Source organism: Grampus griseus, assembly GCF_964374135.1.
Source record: "Grampus griseus genome assembly, chromosome: 15".
Classification (NCBI taxonomy): Eukaryota; Metazoa; Chordata; class Mammalia; order Artiodactyla; family Delphinidae; genus Grampus; species Grampus griseus.
Genome location: NC_139009.1, coordinates 14665314 through 14684499, shown reverse-complemented (window position 1 = coordinate 14684499; position 19186 = coordinate 14665314). Strand labels below are relative to the sequence as shown.

Sequence of the window (19186 nt, the reverse complement as noted above, 5' to 3'; positions counted from 1 at the left end):
AGTGACGCTTAGTTCTCTTTTGGGGGAGACCCCCTACCCTATCTGCTTACATAGCAAATAATTTTTTAGTGTGTGTCCCCAACATTAGAGATACAAGTATTTATCCTAAAAAAAAAATCATTTGCTGTTTAGATGAAAATCAAATTCAACCGGACATCCTGTATTTTTATGTGCTAAATCTGGCATTGGAATCCCCCTGAACCCGCCCACAGGCTGTACTGGACCCTTCATTAAACCTTTGTTGGGGTCTTCCGTTTCCTGCCATTTCTGACTCACACACAGCCGTCCGCTTTCCACTGAGGCTCTGGGTGTTGCTGCAGCAGCAGCCGGTCCTGCCCTCACTGACGGTGGGGCTCTGCCAGTCCCAGCCACCGAGTCCAGGTCAGCGAGCACACACTCCCTCCTCCCACAATGCATGATGTGTGGAGGCCCTGAGGGACCCTCATGTCAATCAAGAGGCGGGGCTCCCTTCATGGGGCCAAGCCCGATCTGCCTGTGCCTGAGGAGGACAGCTGAACAGACTTAGCCTGCCCTGCAGTCCTGGATGTCTGGGAGGAGACCCTCAGGATGCCCAAAGCATCATGGCTGAAGGTGGCACAAGGCAGCGGAGCAGCCCTGAACCCATAGATGCAAATCTTGGGCTGGGTGGCCCTGACCGCTGCTCTGAGTGTGTTTCCCCATCGGTAACTTGGAGATATACTCACCCCTAGGGTCGTCGGGACGAATATATATGTAAAAATCTTGGCATGTGGAGGGCATTTCAAAACTAGAAATTCTTTGTAAATATCGTTCATCCTATAGGTCTGTCTCCCCTGTGAGGCTGTGAACACTCAAGGGCCGGAACCGTGTCTTCTCAGCGTCTGCCCAGGGCCCAGCCGAGGGCAGGGCTTGGAAATGTCAAAGAAGCAGGAGTTGGGCTGCGTTCACCCTCTGACAAAGGTCGCAGAATGAGCAAGAGAATGCTCTTTCTCTGAGTTAAGCTTCTGGGAGGGAGAGCTCATTATCAGGGCCAGATCCAGACTTTTCGAGGCCCTGAACCCTAAGCGTGAAGAACAGAGTTAGCGCGATCATTTGCATGATTTTTTTCCAGCTGTCAGTACCCCCTCCCCCAGCTTTTTTGTGCATGTGATCCAGCTTTGCGGCTGCATTAAGTGTAAGCTTTAGCTACGTATTACGTGATCTGGTAGTGGGAGCTGGGACTGGGGCAGGGCATTTCTGGGGCAGGAGACCTCCTGCCAGACAGCAGTCAGTCCCTCGCGTAGCCTGGGACCTTCCGCTCCTCGCGAGAGCCAGGACTCCCCTCCAGGGCCGCAGCTTGGCAGGACCAGCCTGATCGCGGCTGGTTTCCCCTGGCTCACAGCCTGCTCACCAGTTCTCGGATGCCCTGGGCCAGGAGCCCAGGAGGTAGATTATATAAGGTGAAAGAGTTCCATTTACAGAGCCCGGAGGTACAGCACAGACACCCCTACTTTTAGGTGACAATGGGGCTTCTGAGGACCCTAGTTCTACCGCTGGGCCAGCTGACTCCTGGTTTGACGTCAGGCTGGGTGTGGGCTCCATCACGGGCCACCCAGCACAGGCTTCATCTGGTCTTTGCAAAATAAACACAGTCGGCAACACCTGGCCACACAAGGCCAGACCCCTCCTAGCCTCAGACCTCCGGGGCTCCCCAGGCCCACATCTCACTAAATTCAATGCTTGGGGCCACGTCAGGCCAGGACAGAGGCAAACCAGTGGAGACCAGGGAGAATCGGAACCACCTGGAAGATTGGAGGGCCCATCCCTCTGCTATGGGGCCACAAGCCCGAGCCCCACCCCCATCCGCATCCCAGATGCCCTTCTGCAGGGAGGCAGGAGGAGGGGATGGAAAGCCGAGAATAAGCTGCCCAGGTGCCATCACCTGGAGGAGCCATTTAAACTTATGCATCAGACGAAGTCTCTGGAATGGACTGAAGATGTTTTGCTTTTCTTTCTATCCCGTGGGTGGCAGCTTATTGGGAAGATTGAATCTACCCTCTACGAAATTTAAAAACCTGTTTTCTTTGCAAGTCTGAGCTGTGGTATGGATCAATTTGGGACCCTGTGGCAAACGGAGAAAGTGTTTCGATAAAGTCAAGAATTACACTCATATAGGCACTGAGGGAACCAAGGGTGTTTTGAGGACACTTCCCAGGCTGGTGTCCAGGGCAGCATACTTTTACATCTGTTGTAAAGTGGACTTGAGCCATGACATAGAGATCGTTTGAGTTCTCTTTGTTTGGTCGTTTTAGCAACAAGTTGTCTCTCTGTGGCCACATGTCAGGGGCTAGAGGACCTGAGCTCAGGGTGTGACTTCAGGTGGCCACAGCTCTGAGAACAGCTGTGTGTGGTTATAGACCTGCTGGAGGGCTGGAGGGGGTTCTGCTGACCATGGTTGAAATAGCCCCCCACACCCAACCCTCTCCCTGAAATGCGTCATCCTGGACCCATTTGGGTGTCTGGTGGGATCTTCGAGTGACATGTTTCATCCTTTTTCAAAGGATGGCAAGGAGCCTCGCACAGCCCTTGGAGATCATGCAGTCTGCCTCTCCCCTGCCAATTTAGGAGCTCTCTCACTCAGCAGTGTCTGTTCCTCCTACCCTTCCCATTCTCTTGCATCGGTGGTGCTGGTTATATTTGATGACCTGAAAGAAATAGACTGTCAGCAAAAATGGGTTTATTCAGGGTCAGCAGAGAATTGCAACTCGGGATCTGCAACCAGGCCAGCCATGTGCAAGTCCCTGCACAGCAAGGGAAGGAGAATGCTTCTATAGAGGGGAAAGGAAGGTGGGAGGGCTCTAGTAAGCAAAGAATCCATGGCTTTTCATTGGCTGAGTCCTTGCCAGGAAAGAGGAGGAATCTTTCTTCTTCCTGTTGGGCTCTGCTACAGTCTCAGGATGTGAGAGCTCCCCCTTCCGTTCTCCCAACTCTATTAGTTGAGATTTCTGTTTATTAATTTTTTACATATTCCACTTGCCACCCCTTCTTTGCCTGATCTCCCCTGGGAGGCTGACAGATAGGACTGCATCACACATGTGCCCCTGCTCCCTCGCTTCTGCTCACGTTTGGGAGGTACTAACATAAGATAACAGGGCAGGAGGAAAGAAAGAACTAGGTATTCATCCCCACCTTACACACACACACACACACACACACACACACACACACACACACACACACACACACCCTCTTTGCAGGTGACACAGTTCCCTCCCCTGGTCCCTTCAGCCTAGAACCATTCACGCTTCCTCTTATGCTGGTTCTAGGGGCTTTTTTTTTTTTTTTTTTTTTTTGGAGTATAGTTGATTTACAATGTTGTGTTAGTTTCAGGTGCATAACAAAGTGATTCAGTTATACATATACATATATCTATTCTTTTTCAGGTTCTTTTCCCATTTAGGTTATTGCAGAATATTGAGTAGAGCTCCCTGCGCTCTACAGTAGGTCCTTGTTATCTATTTTGTGTATAGTAGTGTGTATGGCTCTAGGGGCTTTGACATCCCTTTGGCTCTCTTAACTCCGCCCACACCTCTGACCGGTCCTCTAATTCTTTGCAGTTAAACCTTTGCGAGTTCCTGCCAGGAAGGCAGCCTCAGAGAGGCCCTCACTGCTCTTCTAACACACTGGACACCCCAGGGTCTCTACGATCGTTTAGGAAAAGCCCCAGGCTAAAGACTGGGTCTCAGCTGTTGGGCAATGTTGATGTTATCTACTGCGTTTCTCAGATTCCCCTCCCCCCGGACCTCTGCCGTCTGATTATCTGAGAAGGTTTGGAAGCTGCTACCTCTGCCTGGGCCTGTCCGCACACAGCGATCACCTTCCCTCTATTTCTAAGACTTTTCTAGTCACTGGATGCTTTGGCAAAGTCATAGTAAGCTTTCTAGGAGACCAACCCGCTGGATCGATCTGAGGACCCTGGGAAGATATGACACCGCCTTGACCATCACCATCGTAGTCACTACCTCAAAAACATGACCAGAAGAGCACTGAGGTCAAATTTGGGTCACATGTGGCAGAGGCTTGGGTAAACGGGGCTCCAGAACAACGAAGGGAACTTTACACCTTAGACACCTGCAAACTGGAAGCTGAGAGTTTGCTCACTTTCCACCTGACAGAATTATTCTAGACCCAGCCGAGTTCTCTAATGTCACCTCCCCTGCGAGGTCTCCTTTCCTCAGCACAATCAATTCTGGATTGTGCCCCGCAGTGTGTGGGGACACATCACATTGTGTTAGTTACTGGTTTGCCTGCTGCCCTCCGTCCGCTCAATCAGGACTTGGATCAGGCAAGGCAACATTTTCTAGATGTTCACTGAGTATGTATCACAAAACATGCCTCAAATTTAATTTGCACAGGATCAAATCCAAGAAATTCATCCAGACAGTTTCATTTGCCTTCCCTGAAGACCAGTGGGAAACAGAAAAACAGAAACATCTTAGATCTTAGCTCCCCGACCAGGGATCGAACCCTCACCCCCTGCGGTGGAAGTGCGGAGTCCTAACCACTGGACCGCCAGGGAAATCCCCCTAGGATTTTCAATGGTTGGAAAATGAGCTCACTTCACAGGTGTCTCCTTTGCTGAGGTTAATAAGTGGAAGAAGCATCTGGCCTCGAGTCAGGGGGCGTTGACTGAAATCCAGGCTCCACTGCTTGTCCCTGGGTAACCCTCAGCAACTGACTTCAGCTCTCGCCTCTCAGCCTCTTCATCTGCAAGAAGAACTGAATACAAGAACGGATGTGGAGAACCTGGCCCCATAAGGAAACGTGATAATGGCGGGAGTCCAGCTAGGTGTGTCCTAGTGTTACAAATCCCGCACACAGATAGAAGGGAGTGGTGGCCCCCCAGGAAGGTGTCTGGCAAAACGGTAGATGGACTATTTCGTTGGGCTTTGGATTTGCTGAGTGGAGTACACAGACAGCCCCAGGTTTAGAGAAGGAGGAATTGTACAGAGTGCTCGCTGGAGCAGATTGGTTGGAGAGGAAAAAGGAGGAGATTTGGGAGGCAGAGAGAGAGAAGGAAGGAGGAGCTGCTCTGGGGAGAAGAACTTGGGGGAAGAATATTTATAGCAGGTGTCTCAGAGTACATGCAGAATAACATCTCCTCTTTGCCAGGAGATCCTCAGTAAGACTTACCCTAGGCGCCAGTGTCTTGGCAGTCGATATGCTATTTAAGGGGCTACAGTGACGAGCTGAGACTGGCCACAAGGGAAATTGATGAAGATCACGACTGTCCCCAAAGCCCTAGTCACATTGGACTACATGGGGCTGGGATGATTTGGAAAGGAGTATAGCAGGCATGTAACAGAGAAGCATAACAGCCCTCCCGCATGGATTCAAAGCCTGGACCATTTGACACCCCTCCTCCCTGGAGCATGGCTACAGAGTAGGGGTTGGACCTCGAGTTTCCTTGCAGACACCTAGACTCTTATACACGGGAGATTCTGCCCAGTCAGTTAAGAGTGAGCTTCTAGGTATAGGATTGAGACTTAACACGTGCAATTCCTCCGTATCTGAGTGTAGGTGGCAAAAATTGCTACAGAAAGAAAAGAAGCCAGTTTCAGAAAAAAAAAAAAAAAGCTCATCCAAGATGAGTTAAGCATTTGTAGCTCTAGGAGGAGGCAGGATGAAGAAATTCCCTTTCTGGGAATTCCCTGGCTGTCCAGTGGTTAGGACTCTGAGCTCTCATTGCTGAGGGCCTGGGTTCGATCCCTGGTTGGGGAACTAAGGTCCTGCAAGCCACGGCACGGCCAGAAAAAAAAAATAAAAAAGGAAAGAAAGAAAGAAATTCACATTCTCAGAAGGCCCTTAAAAGCATGAGCTCATAATGGTTTAATAAGCTAGGTTATTGCTGATCTGAGTGATAAGAAAATGGTTAATATAGATTTAATTTCCATAGGACCTTGGGAAAGTGTCTTGACAATTGAATATAAATACCCAATATCTGGGAATTCCCTGGCAGTCCAGTGATTAGGACTCAGCGCTTTCACTGCCATGGCCTGGGTTCAATCCCTGGTTGGGGAACTAAAGATCCCATCAGCTGCGCGGTGCGGCCTAGAAAAAAGAAATCCAATATTTGTGTTCCTGGGAATGGTCTTGCCCCAAATCAAATAATGAAGTCACAATGTAGGCCAACGCAGAAGGGGTTGTTCTACCCTGTGTGCCCACTTATCTCCATCTCTCAGACGGTTTTAACACTATGATTTCTGTTCACATAATTCATTTCTTCCCTTTGGCTGCTGACTGCTTAAGGAAGTGAGCGGAACAGTAGTGCTAGAGGCAAGTGAGAACTAACATTCATTGACTGTCTTTCGGGCGGCAGGCACTGTGCTAGGTAGATTGTCCACGTTCCATGTGTATTGCTCGAGGAAGATGGTGTACTGTCCACGGCTGGGTGCAAGGGGTCCACATATCAAGAACTGTGAAGGGTCTCATATTTATTTTATCTTACCTGCAGTCCAGTAACTTAGCCCGCTACAGGGTCACGGATGCTGACAGGAAACACGAGACTCCTGAATCAGAGACAAAGACATTATTAGTCAGGGCAGAGCAGGCAGCCTGAGTTTCATGCTTATGCCGATTCTTCTTACCCCTCGAGGGCAATATGAGGCAATCCTGTGGATGCTGGACATGCAGTGGGTTTGTTTCACAGCTGAGGAACCACAAGTTTAGGAAGCTCCAATTTTTTATTATGGGCTGCAAGCAAACCAGCTCAAATCTTGTCCTGGAGGGAGACATTAACCTTTATTACACTAGACAGTGAACTGCTCTGGAGGGAGACACTGTCTCTGTACTCCAAGGCTGTCCACTACACAGCCATCCTTGAACAGATGTGCAGAACAAAATCTGCACTCACAAGACTTGGAGAAGCATGAGAGACCAATGGAGAATCGTTTCCCAAATACTAGTAAGTATATTAAGTCACACTTGTTAATTACTTTTTCAAATCTCTAACATTCTTTGTGCTTGACATATCAATACCTGATGGCAGTGTGTCAAAATCGCTCATCATTATGGCGAGTTTGTTCATTTCTCCCTGTAATTCTATCGTTTTTTTAAATATGTATTTTGAGGCTACTTAAATAGTGGTATACGGGTTTAGAACTGCTGTATCTTCCTGATCAATTGAACATTTTGCCGCTATGTCATGATCTTCTTTTTCCCTGCTGATGTTTTTGGTTTGAAAATCATTTTTGGCCGCTGTCAACTTTCTTTTGGTTACTATTTGCCTGACCTATTTTCCCATTCTTTGATTTTCAACTTTTTTGTACCCTTATTCCCAGGTGGGTCCCATGTAAAAAGCATATAGCTGAATTTTTTAATCCAAGTTGATAATCACAGTCTTTTAAATGGAAAATTAAGAACAAATAAATTTATTGTGCTTTTTGATGCATTTGGATTTGTTTTTAACCATCTTACTTTGTGCCCCATTGTTCTGTTTTTTTCCCCCTTCCTGTATTACCTTTGATGGCTTCTTTAGATCCGTCATAGAGATTAGAAAGAAAATCCCCAAGGAGGACTGAAGAAAGGGAAATAGCCTACAATGTTCGCCAGAGAAAACAACGCTTATTCTAACAAACCCCAACACTAAGCAGGCTGAGTGACTGATTTTCACTTGATCCACCCAAATACATGTTAGTCTCAAAACACTGACATCTGCTTATTCACTGCTCTTGTTTAGTAAAATACGAAAAAGAAAAGAGAAGTGAAAAAATTAAAATTGCAAAAACTTGCAGTCAGCCAGGCGACAACTATCCATTAAGCACCAGCTTTGTGTAAAGCTCTGAGCCAGAGTTTGAGGCTTCCAAGCTAAGGGGGAGACAGACAACAGACAAAGACACAGACCCACCATTTCCACATGTGATCAGCAGCACATTAAAGACAGTGCTTTAGCGAGAGGCACTGGGACCGGGTGGGGGGGAAACTACTTTAAAGGGGATGGCAAGAGACAGTTCCTCTGGGCTGAGATGTGCAGGAGAGGAGGAGACAGCCTTGGAAAGGGTAAGGAGGAAGAGGTGAAGGTGGTCCCGGCAGTGGGAACAGTAGGTCACAGACTGAGATAAAAATAAACTCGGCCTGGGACTTCCCTGGCGATCCAGAGGTTAAGACTCTGCACTTCCACTGCAGGGGGCATGGGTTGGATTCCTGGTCAGGGAAGTGAGATTCCAGGAAACTATGATCCTGTATGTGCATGGCGCAGCCAAAAAAAAAAAAGGAACAAAAAAATTAACTTGGGCTGTCGAAGACAGAACAGAGGTAGGGTGGCTGATGGACAGGAGTGAGGCCAGGAGTAGTCTAGGCGCACTTGGAGATAACTTCGGAAGGAGGTGGGATCCAGCTCACAAAGGGCTTGGAGGCCATGGTAAGGAACCTGGATTTGAATAAGAGACGTAACATGATTTTATCTTTAAAAAATCTACCATTTTGTAGAAGGAACTTTGAACAAGGTAAACAACTCATCCTAGACTGCCTTTTAGGATTAAAAGTCCCATGTCCTAGGAAATCCGTCAGGACAGAGAAAACTGGGAAGACTGGTCATGGTAAGTGTATAGTAGATGCAAATCTTGGTTCACATCCAGATCTTGCCTTATTCTGCCTTAAGGCCATTCCTTCCGGACAGGTCATTATTGAGATTTCTTCCCCTTTCAGGACCAAGAGGGAATCCTTATTAGGTGCTCAGAAAACTGGGCGAGGGCCTCTAGTTGTCATGGTTACAGCAGGTACCCTGACTGTTCAAGACAAGGGTAGTCCCTTCAATGCCTCTGCCCCACAAGTCCCCCTTGGCACCCCAGGCTGCCAAGTTATCTGATCTGGTGATCTCGTTCCCTGGAGCCTTGGCTGGGCTCCTCACTGCTCTCAGATGCCAATCAACTGTCTCCCTTCCCAGTCTGAGAAAATCTCACCTCTGGCTCTGCTGCTGGATCCAGACATACTCTCTATCCTCCAGAACCTCTAGCAAAGAAGCATCTGTGATTCAGGCGCCCACAAGTACAGACATCGTTAGGTTGCTTTACAGCTTTCCTATGATTCCAGGACCATGGGATTATGAAGTCTGTCTATCTGCTTGAAAAATGAAATGCAGGGCAGGGGAATGAAGCAAAGAAGGGAAAAATAGAGGACTTTTCAGTAAACTTTTTCTGCCATGAGTGAAAGCAGAGAGACAAGTTAGGAAGCTATGGTATATTCTAGGAGACAGAGATGGTAGCTTGGATTAGAATGATGGCAGTGGGGATGGAGAGAAAGGGACGCTTGTAAAACATATTTTGGTGATAGGACCAATGGTACATACTACTGGAGGTGGGAGATGAGAGGACAGAAGGACTCAAGGATCACGGCTTAAGTAATCCTTTTGGTTTGAGCATTTGGTATAAATAACTTCTGATTTGGAGACTCGGGGCATGTGACCACACACCAGACAAGAATGTATAGCAGGCCCTGTATTTCTGCCTTGAATGCGAAAGCTCTGGCAGGGGGTGTGGAACTGGGCTGTCCATCCAAGGGACAGCTCTGTCACATGAGGGTGGCGGTTACAGCAACGTGAATGAGCTGCCACCGGCAGTTTCATATCTTGGAAGCTCTAAGAGGCCTTGGTTATATTTGTCTTGTGGAATGCAGCACTGGACACATGATGCAAGATAGTGAAGATACAAGCTGTACTTTTCTCAAAAATGCACCAAATGCACTCAAACCTCTTAAAAGAGTTCAGGAAATAAACAAAATTTTAATTACACGTTACAAAGAAAAGAGAAACATTTTTAAATACAGCTAGACCAGTGGGAAAACTCTGTTTTTAACTTTTTCCTTCTGAGTTAGTCGGACTTAGCAGTTGGTTCTTTACTGAGTCCTGAGCCATGAAATGCTGGTCTTCTGGAAAGAGGGAAAGGAAAAGAAGAAAAGAAAAATCTATTAAAGAATTCCCGGGACTTCCCTGGTGGTGGTTAAGAGTGGTTAAGAGTCCGCCTGCCGATGCAGGGGACACGGGTTTGTGCCCCGGTCTAGGAGGATCCCACATGCCGCAGAGCGTCTGGGCCCGTGAGCCATGGCCGCTGAGCCTGTGCGTCCGGAGCCTGTGCTCCACAACGGGAGAGGCCGCAGCAGTGAGAGGCCTGCGTAACACACACACACACACAAAAAGAGTCTGCCTGCCAATTCAGGGGACACGGGCTTGATCCCTGGTCTGGGAAGATCCCACATGCTGTGGAGCAACTAAGTCCGTGTGCCACAACTACTGAGCCTGCGCTCTAGAGCCCACGAGCCACAATTACTGAAGCCCATGCACCTAGAGCCCGTGCTCCACAACAAGAGAAGCCAATGCAATGAGAAGCCTGTGCACAGCAACGAAGACCCAACGCAGCCAAAAAAAAAAAAAAAAAAGGAACTCCCTTCCCCCTCCTCCCTGAAGAAACTCCAACAAAACAGCAGAAACACTAAAGGTCTGCTTTAAAATGTGTGTGTGGGGGTGGGTGTTGGTTGAGTGAGTGGCAGTGGGACTGGGGTTCTGTTCACTGCTTTGAAAACATCTGACAAAGGAGGGTGTGGGGTGGTCAAGATGAGATGGGGAAGTAGGGAATCAAGTCAGTCCAGGGTTTGGGGGAAATTAGGGGACATGGGAGAAGGGAATAGGGAGGGAGGAGCATGGGAAAGCGGGAAGAGGGCTGGAGGAATTTGGAATCGCACAGCACACTGACAGCACACCATTAACCACTACCATATGCTGACCATCAAGTTGCAACACAGGCTGGCTTTTTTTGTTTGTTTGTTTTTTGAGCAAAGCCCTATTATTGTGGAGTCCAAACCTTAAAGACCTTATAAAGCAGAGGGTTCACCAGTCCACCCTGTTCAGGGATTTCCTCTGCAGGCCCCCTGTCAGGAGGGAGGGTCTTTACATAGATTTACAAACCCAAAATGTCGGGGAGAGTCTAGTTTAGAAAGAGATTTCCTCTGGGTGGGTTTAAAGGCCTGTGGGACCTATGTCATCTTTCCCATCCTTGGACCGAGAAGTGAACAGGCCAGACTTCACTGCAAAGCGAAAAGTAATGCTTGGTGGAGCCATTGTGCTCCTTGGCCAACTCAACCTCATCCCAGCTCTTGTAGCGTCCTGTCCCCCCTGTTCCAAGCTCCAGGCCTGCCTTCCCCAGCCCCTGGCCTGGGCTGTCCACCCCAGAGCAAACGGGTGAGCTGTACTCTTGAATCCTGTCCATGCTGCTCCGGAGCATACTCTGGTCTCCATCCCCACCCATCCCGCCTTGTCATCACTTTTGCTCTAAAGTGGCTGCCCCTGTGCCTGCAGCCCTCTGGGAGGAAAGGCTGAGACACATCTCTGATCTATGGAGCTGGGCTTTAAAGCAAAGGCTTCTGTACATGCCATAAAATTTCAAAACTACAAAAGATGTAGATGAAATTTAAAAAATTAGTCTATTTCTTTCCTATTCCCTAACCACTCAGTTCCTCTCTTTGGAGGCAACTGCCTTCTCCCCCATAATAATGTCTTGTATGTCCTTTAAGATATGTACTATGCATCTACAATCATAACCACACACATTATTTAAAATTTTTTAAATAATAGTAGCATATTTTACTTACTGTCTGCAGCTGTTTTCTTTTTTCACTTAGTAATTTATCTTGGAGATATACTCATTCCTTTTTTTTTTTTTTTTTTTGCGGTACGCGGGCCTCTCACTGTTGTGGCCTCTCCCGTTGTGGAGCACAGGCTCTGGACGCGCAGGCTCAGCGGCCATGGCTCACGGGCCCAGCCGCTCCGCGGCATGTGGGATCTTCCCAGACTGGGGCACGAACCCATATCCCCGGCATCGGCAGGTGGACTCTCAACCACTGCGCCACCAGGGAAGCCCTACCTTTCCTTTTTAATGGCTACATAGTATTCCATTCATACCTGTGATGGTTAATTTTATGTGTCAACTTGGGTGGGCCATGGGGCGACCTCATATTTGGTCAAACATTATTCTGGATGTTTCCCTGAGGGTGGTTTTGGATGGGATTTACATTTAAAGTGGTATACTTTGCGTAAGCAGATTGCCTTCCATAATGTGGGTGGGCCTCATCCAGTTGGTTGAAGGCCTGAAAAGAACAAAAAGCTGACCTCTTCTGAGCAAGAGAGAATCTACAAGCAGACTGCTTTCGAACTTGAACTGCAACATTGACTCCTTCCTGTGTTTCCAGCCTGACGGCCTTTGGACTTGAACTGCAACTTTCCTGGGTTTCCAGCTTGCCAGCCTCCTTCATCAGATTTTGGACTCACCAAACTTCCACAATCATGTGAGCCAATTCCTTAAAATAAATCTCTTTCTATATATACCCACATCCTATGGTTCTAATTCTCTGGAGAACCTAATACTATAATCTATTTAACCAGGCCTCTATTAATGGACACTTAGCTTTTTCATTGTTCTGCTATTACAAAGAATGCTGCAATGAATATCCGTGTATGTATGTCATTATGCACACGCCACACCCATGTTTTAGCCACCAGTGGTCTTTTGCTTCAGTATAAAGGAATGTAGAAAATCCTCCCAAGCAATAGCCAGGCTAGCTGGAGTAATGTCTCGCTACAAATCTTACTCTGAATGTCATTAGTCATTAGGGTAGTGCAAATTGCAAGCATAATTAAATACCCCTTTGCACCCATTAGCATGGACTAGGATAGCCAAAATGATAAAGACTGAGCAGCGTAAGACTTGGTGAGAATGTGAAGCACTGGACCTCTTCTACCTTGTTGGCAGGAGTAGAAAAAATTACAACTACCTCGTAAAACAGCTTGGCAGTTTCTTAAAGAGATGAAAATACACTGACTGATGATGCGACCCAGCCATTCCATTCATAGGAACTTTCCCAAGAGGAATGCAAGCATATAGCCCACAAGGACTTATACACACACGTTCACGGGAGCTTTATTTATAATAGCCACACACTGGAAACAATCAAATGTTCATCAAGGGGTAAATAAACATATTGTGGGGTAGTCATACAATGGAATACCTACTCAGCAGTAAAGAAGAATGACCTACCAATTCATACAATGACAGGGATGAGTGCCAGAAGAATTATGCAGAATGAAAGAAAACAGACAAAACAGGTGTAAGTACTACGACTCCATGTGTATAAATTTCTAGAAAATGCAAATTAATCTATAGTGACAGAAAGAAAATTGGTGGTTGCCTGGGGAACTGGTGGGAGAGCAAGGAAACTTTTGGGGGTGATGAATCGGTTCGCTACCTTGATTGTGATGACCATTTCACAGATGTATATGTAGGTCAAAACTCATCAAATTGTACACTTTGAATATGTACAGTTATTGTATTTCAATATTTTAACAAGGCTATGAAGATCCTGAGTGTCAAAAAGTAAATATTAATGCTTTCTTCCTTTCTGCATTCCTTCTAGAACAATCTTCATCTCATCCATGTAAATGAATGCCTCAGGAAAATTAGAAAATATACATACTCAGAAAGGGAAAAGCACATTAATATTTTTCCGAAATATCACCCCCAGTGAGTTACACGTTTAAATTGCGAGTATGCCCCCTACGCCACCCCCTGCTCATCTCCCAGCACACCCAAAAGGCCAGGTAAGCTGCACCACACTGAACCTCCAGCTCCCCAGATCCACCAGCTGAGGTCACTGTGACTTGTCGAGAGAGCAAAGCTGAGACCAGCTGCGAAGTGTTCACAGCAGGAGCTCACTGCCAGCCTTGAAGGCAGAAAGGAGGCCCAAGGGGCTGATGCCCCTCCTTGCTCTGAGTTGAGCTCTCCTTGCCTGGCTGCAAGCTGTGGGAGGAGAAAGGTGAGTCAGTGCCCCCATCGCAGCCTGCAAGAGGCCAGCTGAGCAGCTGGGGCACGCCTCATGCTTGGCAGCCTGTGCTGATGCCCACCTGCCTGGCCCAGACAAGCCCTCAGCAGCTGCCCCAGATATAGGACGGGGTGCCGGCTGAGCAATCGGAAGCTCCGGTTATGAAGCAGCCAGTCCCTTCTGCGTGTCGGCACTGGCCCGAAGCAAGAAGAAAATGGATGCACGAGTGAAGGAGGAAGAGCGGCATGCTCCAGGTGAGGGCTGAGAAGGTTCAACACTAGCTGTCCCGCCCTGCTTCAAGGCTGCACACCAGGGAGGGCCAGGAGCCTTTTCAAAGTCTTCTGCTCACTGTAGCTCAGCAAGCCCTCAACCCCGTGGCCTGGGATTGTCTGAGAGCAGAAGAAGATTCTGGGAAACTTGGCTTGTCTTCTACGTAATTTTCACTGACAACCATTGTTGTCGTAGGGACCCCGTCACTCCCCATCCCAGCCCACTCCTAGCCCCTCAGCCCCTGACGGAAGGATCCGCTAGGTGCATTGTGTTTCTCTTGGACTTCAGAGGACAATATTCTCCATTTTATAAACTGTACAAAAAAAGGTCGACCTTTCCTGCTCACCCAACAGGGACAAACATTAATGGAATCTGCATCGTTTATTACTTTTAAAAATTATACTTCAGGTATTTGGTAAGTTTGTGTTTGTAGGATAAAGAGAGAGATGCTTAAAAGCTCAGATCTTGAACACAAAAAGGCAAAGAACTCTGGGTACTTGAGTTTCAATTGCCCAAGATCCCTTTCCAGCCCCTGATTCCACAGATTCTCCTAATGTGCAGGATTGTTTTCGCTCACAGACCCAGGATCCTTGTATTCCCTGGAGCCTCACATGCTTGGTTATGCTTGGCTGTTTGCCTTCATTTTAGATATTCAAGAATAGCTGTTAAATTGAGTAGTGAGGGTGGTAGAATATTCCATTCTCAGCAAGATATATTTAGAAGGTTCTACCATTAAAAGTCACAGCAGGGACTTCCCTTGTGGTGCAGTGGTTAAGAATCCACCTGCCAATGCAGGGAACACGGATTCGATCCCTGCTCTGGGAAGATCCCACATACCGTGGAGCAGTTAAGCCCGTGCGCCACAACTACTGAGCCTGGACTCTAGAGCTCACGAGACACAACTACTGAGCCTGTGTGCCACAACTACTGAAGTCCACGCACTCTGGGGCCTGAGTGCTGCAACTACTGAGCCCACGTGCTGCAACTACTGAAGCTCGCATACCTAGAGCCTGTGCTCCACAACAAGAGAAGCCGCCGCTGGGCAAAACTGAAATCTATACGGAAGGTCATTAAGAAGGGCAGGTGGAATTCAGGGGCATGGATGGAAGCTACTGTCTACAGGTAGAATTTCTTCCTCCCCAGGAAGCCTCAGCTCTGCATTTGAGGCTTTTCGAGCAATTGACTCAGGCCCACCCAGATTATCTAGGATAATCTATCGTACTTAAAGTCCACTGATTATGGACTTTAATCACATCTATAAAATGTCTTCACTGCAACACCTAGGTTAGTGTTTGACTGAATAAGTGGAGACTATAAATCAAGCTGACAGGTAAAAAAGTAATCACAACAGAGTCTGCCTGTTGGCCTCAGTCTAAGACATGTCCATGGAGTCCTCCTGAGAAGTCTGGGCCAGTAGGTGAGGTAGCAGCTGGGGCATCTGAGGGATGAGTCCTCCTGCGATGGGTGAATGGAGGGGCCCAGCACAGATTATCCAGCACCACCCCGGCTGTGCACCAGATGGGACTTTACACCATGGGATCCCAGGATGACCAGAGCACCAGAGCTGGGTGAGCCCTTAGAGCCTCTTAGTCAAACTCTCATTGCCCACTGAGAAAACTGGGGCCCGTATCAGTGAAACAGCCAAGATCAGCCAGAAAAAGATCTCCAGCAAGCATGGGGAAAGGAATTAGAAGACTGAGAGGATGGAGAAGCAAGGAAGCAAAAAGGCCTGATGGAGAAGGAAAGGCAAACAGATCCTTAAACCTCCGAGTCAAAAGAAACCCTGGGGTTCCCACAGTCCACCCCCTCACTGCACTGATGGGAAAACTGAGGCCCTAGGAGGGGAAGGAACTCCCTCAAGGTCACTCTGTGAGTTGAGGGTATAACTGGAACCCAAGCCAAGCCCATGTCTCCTGGGATGGTGCTGGGTCCCCGCTGCCCTCCCAGGCAGCTGGAGCCACTAAAGGCTGCCCTCTCACCCTTGGGCATTTGGAGACCGGCATTCTTAGAAAGGAAGAATCAATTTATTGGTCTTAATAATTAGTTTAGGAACCAGAGAGCTTGGGGACTGTGTCTTGAGAACAATTCCAAACTCAGTCTCTGACCTGGAAAAACATAGCCACCTCTGTCCTGTGGCCACAGATGACATCCCCACCCCCAGTCATGCATGCCAAGGGCACCAGGGAAGGGCTAGGGGGCTTGGTGCTGGCCTGCCCCGTCCCACCCTCCTACTTCTCATTCCCAGAGGGACACATGGCTCAGAACAGGCGCCCTGTGGATGGCAGGGGTGGAGCACGCTCCTCTGTGCTCCACCGTGCAGATGGAAACATGGAGCACAGAGGAGTAATCAGCTCAAGGCCGTGCAACAAGCTACTGACTAAAACACCGGCCCTCTAATTCTCAGTTCAGCATCTTTGCTTTTGTTTGTTTGGTTTTTTCCCATTGTTTTTCACCCACTTACAATTGATTCCAGCAGGGCAGCCCAGCACACAGACAGTGCTGTGAAAGTGTCTGAAAGTGTTTTTACTGCGTGTTCGTTGCCCGATGGAAGGTGGGCAGGCTTGAAAGGGCCCAATAAGGTATCATGTAGCTGCTCAAACTCTTACATTAGAGGACAAGTATTCAAGTATGGTTTTGAGGTCCCATGCTTCAAAAAAATAGAGAAAAAAATCACAGGGAGAAGCACCATGGGCCTCTGGGAGAAATGAGAGCCTGGGCCCGCGCCAAGGTTGCATAAACAGCGGTTACGACCATGACTAATCCAAACCCCACTCAGAGCTTTGCAGAGTGCGTCAGCTCTCCCTGTGGCTCGTGAAATCCCTGCTCAAAACTGAACCCTTTTAGGGAAGAGGAAACTGACCTTAGCACGGGCAGAAAGCCGCTGTGCGTCAAGTCACACTCCTGCTCGGAGACACCCTGTGTCAGGAAAGGTCACATTTCTGAATGACTAATAGCTGTACCAGATGCCAAAGCTGGGCAGAATCAGGTTTGCAGAGCTCTAAAATAGATGCTCTTACAAGACTAAACCGTGCATTTATCTGCGATTCAGGGTCAATGACCCCTTTTCTGGATTGCCCATCCATCAGCAAATATTTATCGGGCTGGGCTTAGCGCTAGGTGGTTTGGTGTATAAAAAGATTTACAAATCTGTCCTGGCCCACCAGGAGCTGTCTAGCCGAGGTGGTAAGACAAACTCATACACAGATACTGAACAAAACCAGCCTGGGTCTGCAAGTGAGTGGCGTCCTCTGGAGTTGTGCGTCATGGAAGCCCTGGCCATGGTGGTCAAGGCAGGGGAGCTCAGAGGAGGAGTAGATCCCAGTGGGCTGGGCCGGCCGGGGAGGATGGCTGTTCAATGCCCATATCCCTCCCCTTCCTCTCTACTGCTGGCAGTCACTGGCTGGGTCTGTTGCCAATGGCAGAGGGTAGGAACACTGGTGACGGGCCTGGTGAAGCGCCTGAAGAAGGAGGGCACCAGCATGACAGGAATTCAGCATTCATGCAGATTTCCTCGGCATCTTCCGTGGCATCACTCCGTCATGGCCGGCTGGCCCCTCGCAAGTGCCGTCCAGCAGGCTTACTGGAGCCAGCTCTCCACCATGCTTACCGGGGCCAGTTGCCACTTCCCATTTCTCTAACCAATTATGTGATGTAAGGGACCAAAGTAGTTACGGCTTTTCCAAGTACCTCCCCTCATGCCTTTCCAGAGGGGAAGATTTATCTAAAAATTGTACTAAAATTTTACCATGGTAGCTTAATTCCAATGGAGTTAAGTAGCACCCACCCTGGCTCCCTTTTTTTGAAAGGCCAACAAGGAGGTGAGAGTACTTAGTTGCTATTACCTTGGTGTGAATTGTTTGTTCAGCTTTGCTGCATCAATAGAAACTGGGTCTCCAGGAAGGGCCAGTGGTCCCCTCCTTGGGTCTGCCTGCTCTGTGCTCTGCTGGAAAGTGTATCTCCTGAGAAGCCCACTGCCCTGTGTCCAAAAGATCGCCAGCAATCACCAGCAACTAGGCAAGAGGCACGGAACAGATTCTCCCTCGTAGCCCTCGGAAGGAACCAGCCCTCCAAACACCTCGATTTCAGACCTCTGGCCACCAGACCCATGAGACAATAAATTTCTGTTGTTTAAGCCACTCAGTTTGTGGTACTTTGTTACGGCAGCCCTAGCAGACTAATGCCTATGGCTTCTCTGTTTAATTATTTGTGTAGACCCCTTCCTCTTCTACTCTGAAATAAATCAGGTTCCGGGAGGACTCCTACCTCCAGTCCTGCTACCCAAGTCCATGGATAAGAGGAGATGCACACCTTCTCTTCAAGGTGACACCCTCATCTTCGGAGGCTTATGTTTGCTGATGCTTCCTGGACTATGCTGCTGCTGATTGGGCCTCCCATCGCATCACCACCTCCTTCGTTCTGGCTTCTGTCTGATCTCAGCTGCTCTTAGCAGCTCCGATTCATATTTTGAAGGCTGTGGATCTGCTCCCAATTTTGCTGAACAAAAGTTCATTGATTTGGCCATCCTTCTTGATGCTTTTGCATGACTTGAGAAAAACCAGACAGATGCTAAACCTACGTCACCGCGTTCATCCCAGAAGTCCTGAAGGTTCAGATTTAACTCCATAAGCCCAGGTAGTGATTTCAGCTAAGTGCATGGAAAGTCATTTTCCCACGGTGATAATTAAATAGCATTTTTCATCTTCACGGTACTTGGGCAACACTTAACAATTACTCCTTCTAATACCTGGAGCAATTACAAATAAAAATCACACATTTTTATTTGGCTGAAGGAGATAATTACCAATATTAGGAGACAAGGAATACCTTGAGGGACTGGAGGTGAATAATTAAATTGCGGTAGAAATATTTCAAGGCCTGATTGCCTTCTGTTTTCATGAGAGTAAAGAGATTGAAGCTTCATTAGGGGGACTTCCCTGGTCGCCCAGTGGTTGAGAATCCGCCTGCCAATGCAGGGGACAAGGGTTCAAGCCCTGGTACGGGAAGATCCCACATGCCACAGAGTAACAAAGCCCAGGCACCACAACTACTGAGCCTGTGCACCTAGAACCTGTGCACCTAGAACCTGTGCTCTACA

General features: G+C 48.2%; 1 long non-coding RNA gene across 1 annotated transcript in view; it reads right to left on the bottom strand.

The window, feature by feature from the left end:
- Window positions 1-4659: 4659 nt before the first annotated feature.
- Window positions 4660-19186, bottom strand: part of LOC309833962 — a 29632-nt gene continuing 15105 nt past the window's right edge. Inside the window, exons 2-5 of the long non-coding RNA XR_014297827.1 lie at window positions 6606-6739; window positions 6467-6527; window positions 5953-6069; window positions 4660-4737 (exon numbers count right to left, since the gene is read on the bottom strand). This is a non-coding gene — a long non-coding RNA (uncharacterized lncRNA). The remainder of the gene's footprint in view (window positions 4738-5952; window positions 6070-6466; window positions 6528-6605; window positions 6740-19186) is intronic.